General features: G+C 41.7%; 1 protein-coding gene across 2 annotated transcripts in view; it reads right to left on the bottom strand.

The window, feature by feature from the left end:
* Nucleotides 1-12,611, bottom strand: part of spryd3 (SPRY domain containing 3) — a 52,074-nt gene that overhangs the window by 30,603 nt on the left and 8,860 nt on the right. The gene's annotated exons all lie outside the window — the stretch shown is intronic.

The raw sequence follows: 12,611 nt of genomic DNA, 5'->3' as shown, positions 1-12,611 counted from the left end.
TTCAATCACTTTTTTTAATTCATCACTCTTTACATTGAGCTTGCAGTCTTTTTCTTTGCCTTTGCAAGCACATTGCTGCATATTTTGGTGAGTTATTGCCAAATGTGTAGAGAATGAGTGGAATAAGGGCTGGATAAAAAAATATCACATTTGTAATATTTGTATATTATCTGTTAACTTATTTTTTATAGTTTTTTTCTTTTTTTGCTCTAATTATCTTCTTGGATAATGTTCAAATTCCAAGACAATCCTTATGCTGTCATTTCTTCATTTCCTCACAAGGTTCAAAGTACAATGTCCACACGCAGCCCAAAATTGATGTCCCTGCAGAGTGTACATGTGTGAACACCCGATGTAGTATAAACAGAGCTATGTGGGTGTCCACTGTCCACGTCACTTTTGGAGTATACAGTATGTGGCCCAGTAATGTGACATAAAATCTATGGAAATATAAAATCCATATTACGATAAATGCATTAGGTAGAAAACTGGAGGAATGATGTTTGAGGGAATTGTCAGAAAAAATATATAGTCCAAAAAACACTGAGCCACCACTGAAAATAAACGTAAATGCAGATGTCACTTAATTTCCATATGACACAGTATTACGTACAATGACAGAACTATTTTTAAATGATACAAATTACCAGCAGACTGAAGTAAAGTTACTTTTAAATTTACTTTTTTCTTCTCTGAGATTGTGGCTGTAACTGAATTAGATACAATTCTTCTGCTCTCTTCTTGCCAATGCATTATTAACAACATAACTACTTACATCAAAAGCTTTATAACCCCCCTTCCAAAGACAAAGACAAACACACATACAAAGGCATTTTCTACAAGTCTCCAGGGAAATGGAGCTTACAACCAGTTGTGTGTAACAAAGCTGAAAATAAATGAGTTGCGTGGTGCTGTGGGCTTCAAAAGGCACAAATCTGTCATCTGGAAGTGCTTTATTGCCTCTGCAATATATATATATATATATATATATATATATATATATATATATATATATATATATATATATGTGTGTCAGGGAACCTAAGAAGAGATATTGTGAAACTGAGCAACAGAAAGCCTGAAAGAGTGTAGCCTTTTTGTGACCACATGGAAAGGGAATCTCAGAATATGAGAAAGGATGAAACTGAGCCAGGGAAGCAGAAATGAAGAGAACAATACAGAGGTGGATAACAGGAGAGCAGTGTCATCTTCTGGTGACAAACGCCAACAACCAGAGTACAGATGCAGATAAAGCACAGATTTTACAATGGAATTAGACTTCTGCGTTGAGGGGTTACACCCTACCAACGGCTGTATGTGTAGACACTGAGGTTGCACTATACACCATGGCCAACATGCACCTTCTCAAAAACGTTTGTGCATGTCTGGGCTTCAGGCAGCAACAAAGACACCATGTGGGGACAACCACAACTGGGACAGATCAGCTTGGGCTGCCTGTGTTTTTTTTTCCTACAAGTTTCTGAAGCTGGTGACGATTTTTGAGAGTGAATACAATGTTAAGAAAGTCAACCTAAGACTCTCAGTGATCTTCTTCTTTACAATAACACACATCTAGCAAAGCCACACAGAACGTCTGCAGTCGCCGCTCTGTACGAACGAATGAGCAAGTCACAGCGATTGCACTGCTGTAGTCTACTATAAATTATATGAGGCAAAATAAAGTTATAGAAGTGGAGTTACATCCAGGTAACGCTGTAGTGGTCTGTAGCTCACTGTCGCGCTGTATCACAAAGTCAGTGAAAGAATGTGAACACTGTTACCGTGGGGAAATACAGAGTAAACAACAGAACCGAGCACACTGCTGGCCTGTATCACCAAAATGTGAACCAATTATCTATCGTGTCCAATAATGAAAGGTCAACACGGTTCTGGAAGAAACCTTCTGTGTGGAGTTGGTGACCTGTCCGGGGTGTAAAAGGTAAATGGTAACTGGACTGTGCTTATATGCATTTTCTATGCATACTGCAGTTTTCTACACCAATGATGCACTGGGGCAAATCGGGGTTCAGATTCTTGCCCAAGGACACATCAACATGCAGACTGAAGGAGCCGGGAATTGAACAACCAACCATCCGATTAGTGGACGTCTACCTCCCGAGCCACAGCTGCCCAAGCTCTAAATGTCAGCAAAGGATCGTCTCTAGCCTCCTGCGACCCTCAAAGGAGAAGCCGTACAGCTGACGGTTGGATGGATGGACATGTTTGATTAGTTTAATTATAATGAAGGTGCCAACTGCAACAAAAGTCCGTCAGTCCACCGGGGCATGTATGATACCAGTCTAGCACAAAATCCTCTCCTGCCAAGGAGACTGGGAGTTACCTTTCCATTCAGTATTTGGGTACACATGCCTGTATTCATGGTCTCATTTATAGATGTAATCTCCTCTACACTTTGCACCCGCACCTATGCAGCCCCATGTCAGGACACTCCCAGCATCATGTTCCACAGTCGGCTCTGCGGTAGTCCTGGACCAGGTCTTCACCAAACATTCTGGATCCAAACAAATTTATTTTGGGTTCATCTGACCAAAGAATGTGCTGCCAACATTCATCAGGCTTGTTTTCATGTTGTTTGGCAAAGTTTTGTCTTGCAATTTTGTGCAGTATTGTGAATAATGGCTTTCTTCTTGGATGCCGTCTGTAGAGATTAACTTCATGGAATATCCTTTTTCTGTCCGATCAGTCACTGAAACACCAGTTTCCACAGATAATCCTTGTGCCAAGACAGAAGTACTAACTGATCTGTTTTCAATGCAAGGTTGTGTAAATTGTGTGTGGCGTCATTTTCTGAGGGAGGACACTGCGCCTTCTGTTATTGGTAGTATGGTGCTTCCTATACGTCCTAAGCACTGCTGAAACTGTGCTTCGTCTTATGTTCACTAGCCTACTGATGCTCTTGTACCCTCTCACGTCTTTGTGACATCTCAAATCTAAAGCTGTGTTGCATCAGACACAACCCAGGCCAGAGGTGTGAAAGCTGTGGTGCTTACATCTTATTTTATAACACACAATCACTTTTCATAGGTGTACTCACCTTTGTTGCATTGAGGTTGCACTTTAGGGCCCATATTTTCAGTCTATTCAATCCATTTGCTTTTATTTAAACAGAAGATTAAATACCCTACACTTCAACTTAAAAATAATACAATTATTGTAAGATGGTACAATGTTGAATTATGGATGTATTTCAGTGATATTGCTCAGGTTGTTGTTTACTATAATGAAAGCATGATACTGCCCAGTCATGAACAATACAATCAACAGGTAAAATCAGAGGCTGATCTACAAATCAAAGCGTATGCCGCAGTTATCTATGGCAGGACTCCCTTTCACCCCCTGCGTCAGCTATAACTCCAGGTTTACTCCGGTCGTCATATGTGACGCAGATCCACTCTTCCACAGCCAGCCTCCATTCAGTCCGTCCACTTTCCTTGGATTAAGTTATTCCTAGTTTCCTCTTTTCTCACGCTGCTCAGGTCAGAGAGCTGGAGCCAACCACGATGGTGCCACTGCAAGGCCTGAGAGGTTGTGACCACAACAACTTGATGGGAAAGTTGTGAACTTTAATCCAAGAGCAGTGTCATGTTGGGGATTCATGACTATTGTTCCCAGAGGAAGGAAGGAAGCAGGCAACTCTAGAGGGGCGTTGGTACTACAGCTGGCTCTGGCAACTGGAAAAGGTACAACGAGAAGTGCAGCAACGACGATTATTACAATCTTCACAATGACTGCTGTGGTTCAAACTCACATTAACCTGAAGCTGGAGCAGAAGAGGAGATGTTCATAGTGGATACTTCGACATGTAGCCAAGTTTTAAAAAGTTTTGAACACGTCTTCGGCACAAAAAAGGTGTCAGAGGGTAAGATACATACATCCTGAAGAGTTTTAATCTCCACATGGAGGGGAGTGGTGCAGAGAGGGGGAGGGAGTGAACGTGCGATATGGGCTTTGAGGAAGCGCCAGTACACTTGGGAAAACTGATAACTGCAGACTCAGGTGCTGTCCACTTACTTGTCGACCCGCTCATCCGCAGCTGAGGGGATTAAGTTGGTGGGCACAGGGACTGCTGTGACAACAGGAGGCAGAGGATTGGAGGCTTGTGTTCATACTGAGCCGCACGTACGCAGTGGAAAGCCAGCCAAATTTCTCCTCTCAAGAAAAACAGCAGAGGAGGAGCATGGTGGCAAGCAAAAAAAAAAACATAATTCATGGATTATCTCATGTGCTGTGTTTGCGTAAGACACCTTCCACTGACAGTCATGACAAAGGTAGAGAAAATAACATCCTCAGTTTACTGTACGTGCGATGAAGTCATCTAATAGAGGTCAAGAGGTTAAATCACTTGGAAAACAATTATTGATTATTCCTGTTACTTAATTAATCTTTTCCAAATGGCCTTAACTTAATTTTGGGTAATTTACCATCATAAAACTTGACCTTTTAGTCTTGTGACACACTAATAACTGCAGCTGCATTTGTCCACTCATGTGCCACAACTTTATGAATCAATTTAACATTTCATGGCAGAATTTTTATTGTTTACGTTTCTGTAGCAGGTGAGGTCGAACTGTGGCAGTGCACCACATATGGCCCTACATACAGGGCAACCTGGTATAAAACAAGCCACACAGATGTCAAGACTTTTTTAAACACTGTTTTTGTTTTGTTTTGTTTTTACAGTCTTAGTGAGGTATAATCTCCACAGGCAGCCATTCAAATCACACAAATCCCCCACTGTCTCTATGAGCAGTATCTCAACATCTCAAATAACCGATCAAGGCTCCCAGTTTCACAATGAGCTTTCCAGATTCACAATAGGCATATTTCCAAAAAAAAAAAAAAAAAAAATCAATGAATCAACAACTATAAAACAATGCTGTTTTCTTCCTGTATACTCCTCATGGTGCCGACATGAAAACTGTTTTTTGTCCAGTAGATTTCTGAGGTTTCTCAGCGTCTGGAGCTGTGCAGCTGACAGGACAGTTGGTTCTCAGGACAGTGACAGCTGAACATCATGGAGTCTGTGTGGCCTGAGCTCTTCAGATGTCTCACCTTTGATGTTGATTCCCAATAATGAAATACTTATGTGTATGCCTTTGTTCAAGATAAATGTGTGCATCTTTGTAGACAGGGTAAACAAACAAATAAAATAAAATAATGATAGCTAGTTTGTCCAGAAATTCAGCTTGAAAAGAGAGATCTGCTGAACTTGGCAGAATGAATGTTTCTCTTCTCAGCTGGTGGAAGCATTGAACTGCTTTTAAAAAGGAAGGAGAGGAGGTGATGTGACTGGTCATGACTGACTCATTCCAGCCTCTAACACACCCGTTGATAATGATAATGGATTCTTTTAATCCCACCTCATTTCCAAGTGCACTGCGCGCCCCATCACAAAAATACAGAAGGAGGGCTGTCACAACAGCAGCACACATGACTGCGCTTAGCGTTATCTGCTCTTATACACTAAAATAGGGCTCTCTATCTGAATGACTGGCAGTGTTACACATCTCTAAGTGAATTATTTTAGTATTTATTAATGCCATTATAAGTCATTCCTAAGTTTCACTTTCATTTTGCCATGGTGAGACGCTGGTGAGGTTCACTTGTAGATCATCTACAGCTAAAACATATCATTTATCTAAACAAGACCAGGTCAAAACCAAGTAACTGGGGACGTAGCTAAACACTGATGTGGACGTGCGGTAGGCAACTGACATCATGGTGTTGAATTTGCATTCAGCTTAGTGTCAGCTGGTTGCAGCGCCTTTTCTTCTCCTCTCTGTGCTCACATATACAATATTTTAATACAGAGTTATATCAAATAAAGTTGTCATGTACATGTTTGTCTGTTATTGTTGTCAGACAACGAAACAAACAGTGACTGAAAAATGTCGCATTACGACTATGTGTTGATTTCCGAGGCATTTCCGAGCTGCTGCTCTGCTGCTGCTAAAAACACGATTTTATAACCACGATGTCATCTGACAAGATCACCAAACACATAAGATAAAGGCAAAGACTGTGCTGTGATTTCAACTGTGTTTAATTGTAAAACAAAGCTCGGAGAGGAAGTTAGAAGCGACAGTAGGTAAGTTAGCGAAGTAGCTAATGTGTCACTAGATTTGTCGTTAGGTGCTGTTTTGAAACAATGTCTCTAAATCTAGGGACATATGTGCTAAAGTTGGTGACAGCAGGCTGTAAACGCTCCCTAATAAAAACTGTTTGTGCCAATTAATTTTGAAAGAGCAACAGCCAATGAAGAAACTCGAACACTCAGCCAGCTGACCGATGGTGTAATTTGATCATGCAACTCTATCACTCAGTCACTCACATGTTTATAGGGCTAGCCCCGCTGTTGGTGTCCAGCCAAAAATTGTTGATATCTACATACTATAGAAGAACTAGGAATGATCCATAGATCTAAACACTGGTTACCAAGTAGAAGTAAGATTAACACTGACTGTACTTTGATCACACTGCAAAGAGAGATGCATTTATTTCAAGTTGCACTATTTAGAAGATTTAATAAGTGGAGGATAAAATGTTTATTTTCATTTTGCCAAATGACAAACCTGCTTTCATCACACATAAAACTTCTCATAGACAAAAAACAGCAAACAAGGGCACAGCTCTCTAACTGAAATCCACTCCATTTACTTCAGTTTTCCACTCAAATAGAGCCATGAGGGGAGAGTAGTGATAAAAAAAAGCTGAAAGGAACAGGAGTGTAGCAAAACAAAGAATAATCGAAATAAAATTAAGGCTGCCAGAGTGGAAATAATAATAACTCACCAACTTAATCAGAGCAGCTTTAAGGATTAGGATGAAATGCAAATGTAATATTTGATGACAAAGAACCGAGAAGAGAGTTTTTGAAATAGATAGAATAGAGTGGGGGGTGGTGGGGTATGATGATAGTGGGCAGAAATCTAGGATCAGATACCCACCTATCTAAACAGGAGTGGCCACCCCCCCCCCCCCCAACTGTAATGTAAACAGTTCACAAAGGGAATGACTTAGCTGCAGACAAGTCACTACCGTCACCATTGTACTCTTTGCATTCTGCGGCTTTGCACTTCTCAGCACTGCCTCATCAAAAGCATACCAGTCAGAAAAGTCATTTATCTTGCAGCAATCTTTTCCGTCACCCTGCCCCCCCATCCCCACCCCACCCCCCCCACCTTTTAACAATCAGTAAAGACAGCTATCATCCGGAACAGTGATTATCCACACTTATCAAATAGCAACGTGTAAAAACTATTCCACTGTTTTGACCAAATGTTTGCGAGGTGCTACTGGGCGAAACAAACCACAGAGGAGCCGGCGAGGTGTAATTCATCTATGGCAACCAAACGATAGATCTGTAAGTCATCGGAAACCACCACGACTGGAAATGTCTGATGCAGGACGCATGTGTGAGAAAAGGAGGAAAAATATTTCCATGCCTCCCAAAATATACACCTCACAGCTATGGGCTTGACAACTGAAAGGTTGTTGACATACATAGGAGTTTTGTATAGATGGAGGAAACAGGAGGAGAAGGAAAAAGGAAAGGAGGCAAACAAGGAGAGAGAGGATAGGGATAGAGGAGAGGAAAAAAGTGGAGAGGAAACAAGGACAGAGGAGAAGAAGTAAGGATAGAGAGGAGGAGAGCAGGAGAGGAGGTGAGGAGATGGAACGATAGAGATGAAAATAGAGGACAAAAGAAAACAAAAACAAGTGGAGGAGAGGAGTGGAGACATAGTAAAAGAGCGGAGGAAAGGGGAGAGGAGAAGAAGAGAGAAAACAGAAGCAGAGGACAGAGGAGGAGAGAGGAAGAGATGAGAAGAAACAAGGAAAGAGGAGAAGAAAAAAGGAAAGAGGAGAAAAACATGAGAGGTGAGAGGGGATAAGGATAGAGGAGAGGAAGTAAGGATAGAGGAGAGCAGGAGAGGAGGTGAGAAGAGGAAAAATTGATGAAAACAGAGGAGAAGAGAAGGGATGAGAGGAGTCTATTGTAGGGGAGAAGAAACAAGGATAGAGGAGAGGAATGAAGGAAAGAGGAGAGGAATAAAAACAGGAGGAGGTGGAGGAGAGGAGTGGAGACAAGAATAAAGAGGAAATTAGGATAGAGGAGAGGAGAGGAAAAAAGGACAGAGGAGAAGAAACAAAAACAAGGAGGAGAGGAGTGGAGACAAGAATAAAGAGGAAATAAGGAGGCGAGGAGAGGATTAAGAGAAGAAAGGGAAAGACAGGGAAAAGAGGACAGAGGACAAGAAATGAATAGAAGAGATGAGAAGAACCAAGAAGAGGAGAGGAGAGGAGTCAAAGACTCTTGGAAAACTTGAGGGAAACTAAGACAGATGCAGACTCTGGTTAAAACCAGTCAATGAAGTGAATTAGAAGTCAAAACCAACATGTGGATTAAGTGAGACCACCTTGTGGCCGACATAATGTTCTGCTGTTAAAGCCTAACCTTACCTCATTCTAATCCTGCTCCTCAAACATTTACAGCCCTCAAGACAAACCTCTTCTTTCCCTTTACTTCTCCTCCTATATTTTTATTTCCTCTGCCACACTTTCCTTTTCTTTCGCCTGTTGCTCTTCAAACCAAACTTTCTCTGTCATTCCAGGAAGTCAGCTACTGTTACCACTTTGTCCCACACCCTTCCCTGACTTCAGGGTGTACTTGTCAGAACTTGACAACCTTATCAGTTTGAGTATTATCACCCGCTTAAAACCCTCACAATGGTGACCACATCATGGAGGCTAATGGTTGCTTACTCATGAGAGAAAACTAAAAAAGAAAGGGAGAGAAGTGAAAAAAAAAGAAAGAAATCACTGCTGGACTGTTGTTGAGCTGACCATGCAGCCGGGCGCCCCAGCTGTGAAAACCTCTAACCACATGAGAAAGAGTAAAAGATTCCTTAGAGTCCCGTTACTCCACTTATTGAATTTTTACAACCTGGTGGACTGCCAGGCACTTGGCTCTAGCAACACGTTTCGTGCCATTGCCACTCCTTGGTCCAGAAAAACAGACAGAAAGTGAGACAGACAGAAAGACGGAGAGCAAGACTGCTGGTTGAATCATCCTTCTCACCCACAGCAATCTGCTCTCAGGAAAGACGATGGCCTCTGTACTGTGTGTGTGTGCGTGTGCGATAGATGTTTGCGTACGACTGTGGACAGACACGTTTATCACGTAACCACATACGGGACCCACACACCGCCTAACCTTCATCTCCCCTGTGTCAATGAGAGACCTGCCTGTAGTCTTGTGGTTACTTTGTGAAGTCGACGGAGTTCACACCTTCACACAGAACAAAGGTGTTACAGTTCACTGCTGTAAAGTGATGGGGATACGACATTGCGATACCTGATGACAAAGTTGTTGATAACAATGAACTCCATTCACATGGCTGATACCAACTCCTTGAATCATATTCAAGTCTGTGTCTGAGAAAACAGCCCCGAACCTGAACTCTACCCCACCAACCCGTCCACCACCAGGGCCAAATATCAGTCAGTATTAATCACTGTGTAACACTAGAATTTGGCCTGAAGCGAACATGAAAAATAAAATGTTATGTTGTTTTACAAAGTGACTTATTTGCATTATTATTGGTAATGTTCCTGTGTCGGTTGGTAGCTCCACCGCTTGCTGGAAACATATCTCAACTCGACATTCATGGTTCCCAGAGGATGAAGGCTAGGGACTTTGGTAATCACCTGACGTTACCTAACGGGCCACATTTCTGGTTTGGGGTAAAATGTCTCGACAACTACTGGATGGACTGACAGGAAATGTGGTACAGACGTTCATGTTCACTTGTGGCTAAAAACAAAATACTTCCTACGCTAACAACATTCCCATCACACCCAGCTTTATGTTGTGTTTAGTGCTAATCAGCTAATCCTAGCATGCTAACATGTTAAATTAAGGTTCCACAGTAAAATTATTGTAGGCTTTGTTAGCATGCTGACGTTAGCATTTAGCTCCAAGTGCCACTGTGCCTAAATACAGCCTCACAGAGTCACTGGAGTGGGTGTGGACTTTCTACTATAGTTGTATAGTCCATCCGAACTGTAACAGATAGTATAGAGTCAGTCATATGTAGTCAGATAGCTACAGAAGCCCCCTACCCAAGCACTTTTCCAATGTCGGACTGGGGGTGGGGTCTGTGTCCGACCATTTCTCCAACCGACAATCCAACATTCACGCCTACGTCAGGCTGTGACTGGTCAGCTGTGCGAAAGGAGCCAGGGATTGAACTTCTCTCCCTAGCTCTCATTTTTCATTCTTGACAGATTCTTGGGGGGCGGCGGCGGCTCAGGAGGTAGGACAGGGGGTCATCCACTAATCAGAAGGTTGGTGATTCAATCCCTGGCTCCTCAAGTCCTCAATATCACATTTCCCCTCTCCGTGATGGCCAGCTTTTCATTCTTCCTTATAGCGTGGCCATTTGTTCACAACTACCAACACAATTTCCACCATGGTCAGACAACACGTCTTATGAACTAGTTGTGACAGAGCATAAAGCAGCACAATCGCACACAGAGTCGGCGGAAAGACACGATTAGGCACAAATTTGCTCGGACAAGAAAAATTTGCGGAGAGAGACTGGAAGGAAATAACAAACCTGGAGTCACTGAAGTTTTGAGTTCAGTCAGAAGCAGAGCACTGAACACACCCTCACACACGGCCAGTGCCTACGTTGTTTGCTAGCTAACGTGTGGTTTGTAAACTGGCTGTATGGAGTGAATAAACACAAACAGTCCAATGGTCAAACAACTCACTGATCATCAATCAATATCATTTACATTTAACCAAAAGAAACGCTCTGAATTTGAGAGCTAAATGATGTCTCACGAGAGCAAATGTATTTAGCTGAGTTCTGGTGGATTTATGCTTCTGGGTTTGTGGTATATAGGCAACATAAGGCAGATTTGGATGCATGGCAAAGAAGACAAATAAAATGACTTGGCGCTCCCTTCCCTTTTTTTCAGAATCATAAATCGGTCAAATTGGGACACAGACAGGGTATACACACTGCTGGAATCAGCACAATTTACACTTTACAAAGAAAAACATTCTTCTTACAACAACACATCTTGTCTCATAATCATCATGTTTAGACATTTTTTAGACAGTCCAGTAATTGTTGTGTCTACATCCATAGTTTTAGTACAACAGGCCTTCATTAAAGCCATTAGTAAAACATGTGCTTTTCCTACAGTGACAAGTAAAAGTGCTTGATGAAAAAAATAAAAAATAAAAAAGGCCCACCAGGAAGAGGAACTGCTAATGGCTAACCTATGAATGAAGTTTTTTTGGTGTGTTTCCTGCTCTGAAACAAAGACCACCACAATAGGAGCGGAACGGACAACAAAGTTGTTCAGAAAACGAAGGTAAAACTTTCCAACACCACTTTCTACAAATACAAAAAGTAGCCTTACCTCACCTGCTGCATCTCCAGATCAAAAACTACGCTGATCTGACACAACTGACAAACCTGATCAGGCTTGCAGGAGGTAATTACAGTGAACAGTAAAATAAAAAACCCTGTGGAGTGGAATGCAGCGAAAACATTAGTCCTGTAATGCTGCCCTTGTGAAGCATGTACCTTTTATTTGTGGTAGCACCAAGTTCAAGAGGAGAAGATTTAATTCTGTTGTCATTTCTGAGGCTGCAGACTGTGGTGCTGTTGAATTAATCATGTCGATGTTTCCAATTCTTTTCTCTTCCCTCCATATACGTAAATAAAGTGGACAAAATATTAGAAGCACCTTTTCCTATAATCAGGTCAAATTACAGCCTGAAAATAAAAATAAGGTAACACACAAATGAAGTTTAAGTTGTAATCTCAACAAAGCTGAACTTTCAGTAAGGTGGGATTGATCTACAATACTATTATGATGCACTGTAACATGTAATACAGGTGTATCTTTTCCTCTTGTCAGTGTGTTGAACCTGTTATCTTGCAGATGAGAAATCAAACTATAGAAGGACGTCCATCTATCAATGTTAAAGCTGCACTGATCAATATTTTTATATCAGGTCTCAGTTTTACTCAGCTTCTTAGTCTCATTTAGCTATGTGTGTGTGTGTGTGTGTGTGTGTGTGTGTGTGGGCATGTCTTTGAGTGACAGAACAAGAGAAAACCTAAAGCAGTGTGCTGTGTGAATTAGGTTTAATTATCATTTATTAGGTTTAATTGGTGTATAATGGTATAATAACACAGGACTATTATGACTGCATATTATGACTGCAATTAAAATGATTACAATGTGGCAACCATCCTGCCACATCCGGCAACCAGAAGCTGATGGAGGTGCCACGAATCAGACGCCGCTGAAGATTTATCTGTACTTATATCTGTAGGCAAAGAAGTCGGTGTATTAGCCTGCTTGTGTTCCTAAGATCTGAAGGTAGATTTGCCAAACTGTTGCATAATCCCCAACTCTAATGAAGCAAAGCAGGAATGAAAGACGGACTCAACGTCTTCACTGAGCGTCTGCTGTTTATCTTGTTGCTGAACCTGGTGTCTACAGAACTAGAGGAAAAAAGATTCCTGGGCTGATGTCATGAAGCAATCTGCAAAAACACTCCA

The sequence above is a fragment of the Trachinotus anak genome, unplaced genomic scaffold, assembly GCF_046630095.1.
Source record: "Trachinotus anak isolate AG129_WGS33_773 ecotype Australia unplaced genomic scaffold, CSIRO_AGI_Tana_v1 ptg000004l, whole genome shotgun sequence".
Lineage (NCBI taxonomy): Eukaryota > Metazoa > Chordata > Actinopteri > Carangiformes > Carangidae > Trachinotus > Trachinotus anak.
Note: the sequence above shows the minus strand (reverse complement) of the source record. Positions and strands in the feature narration are given on the sequence as shown.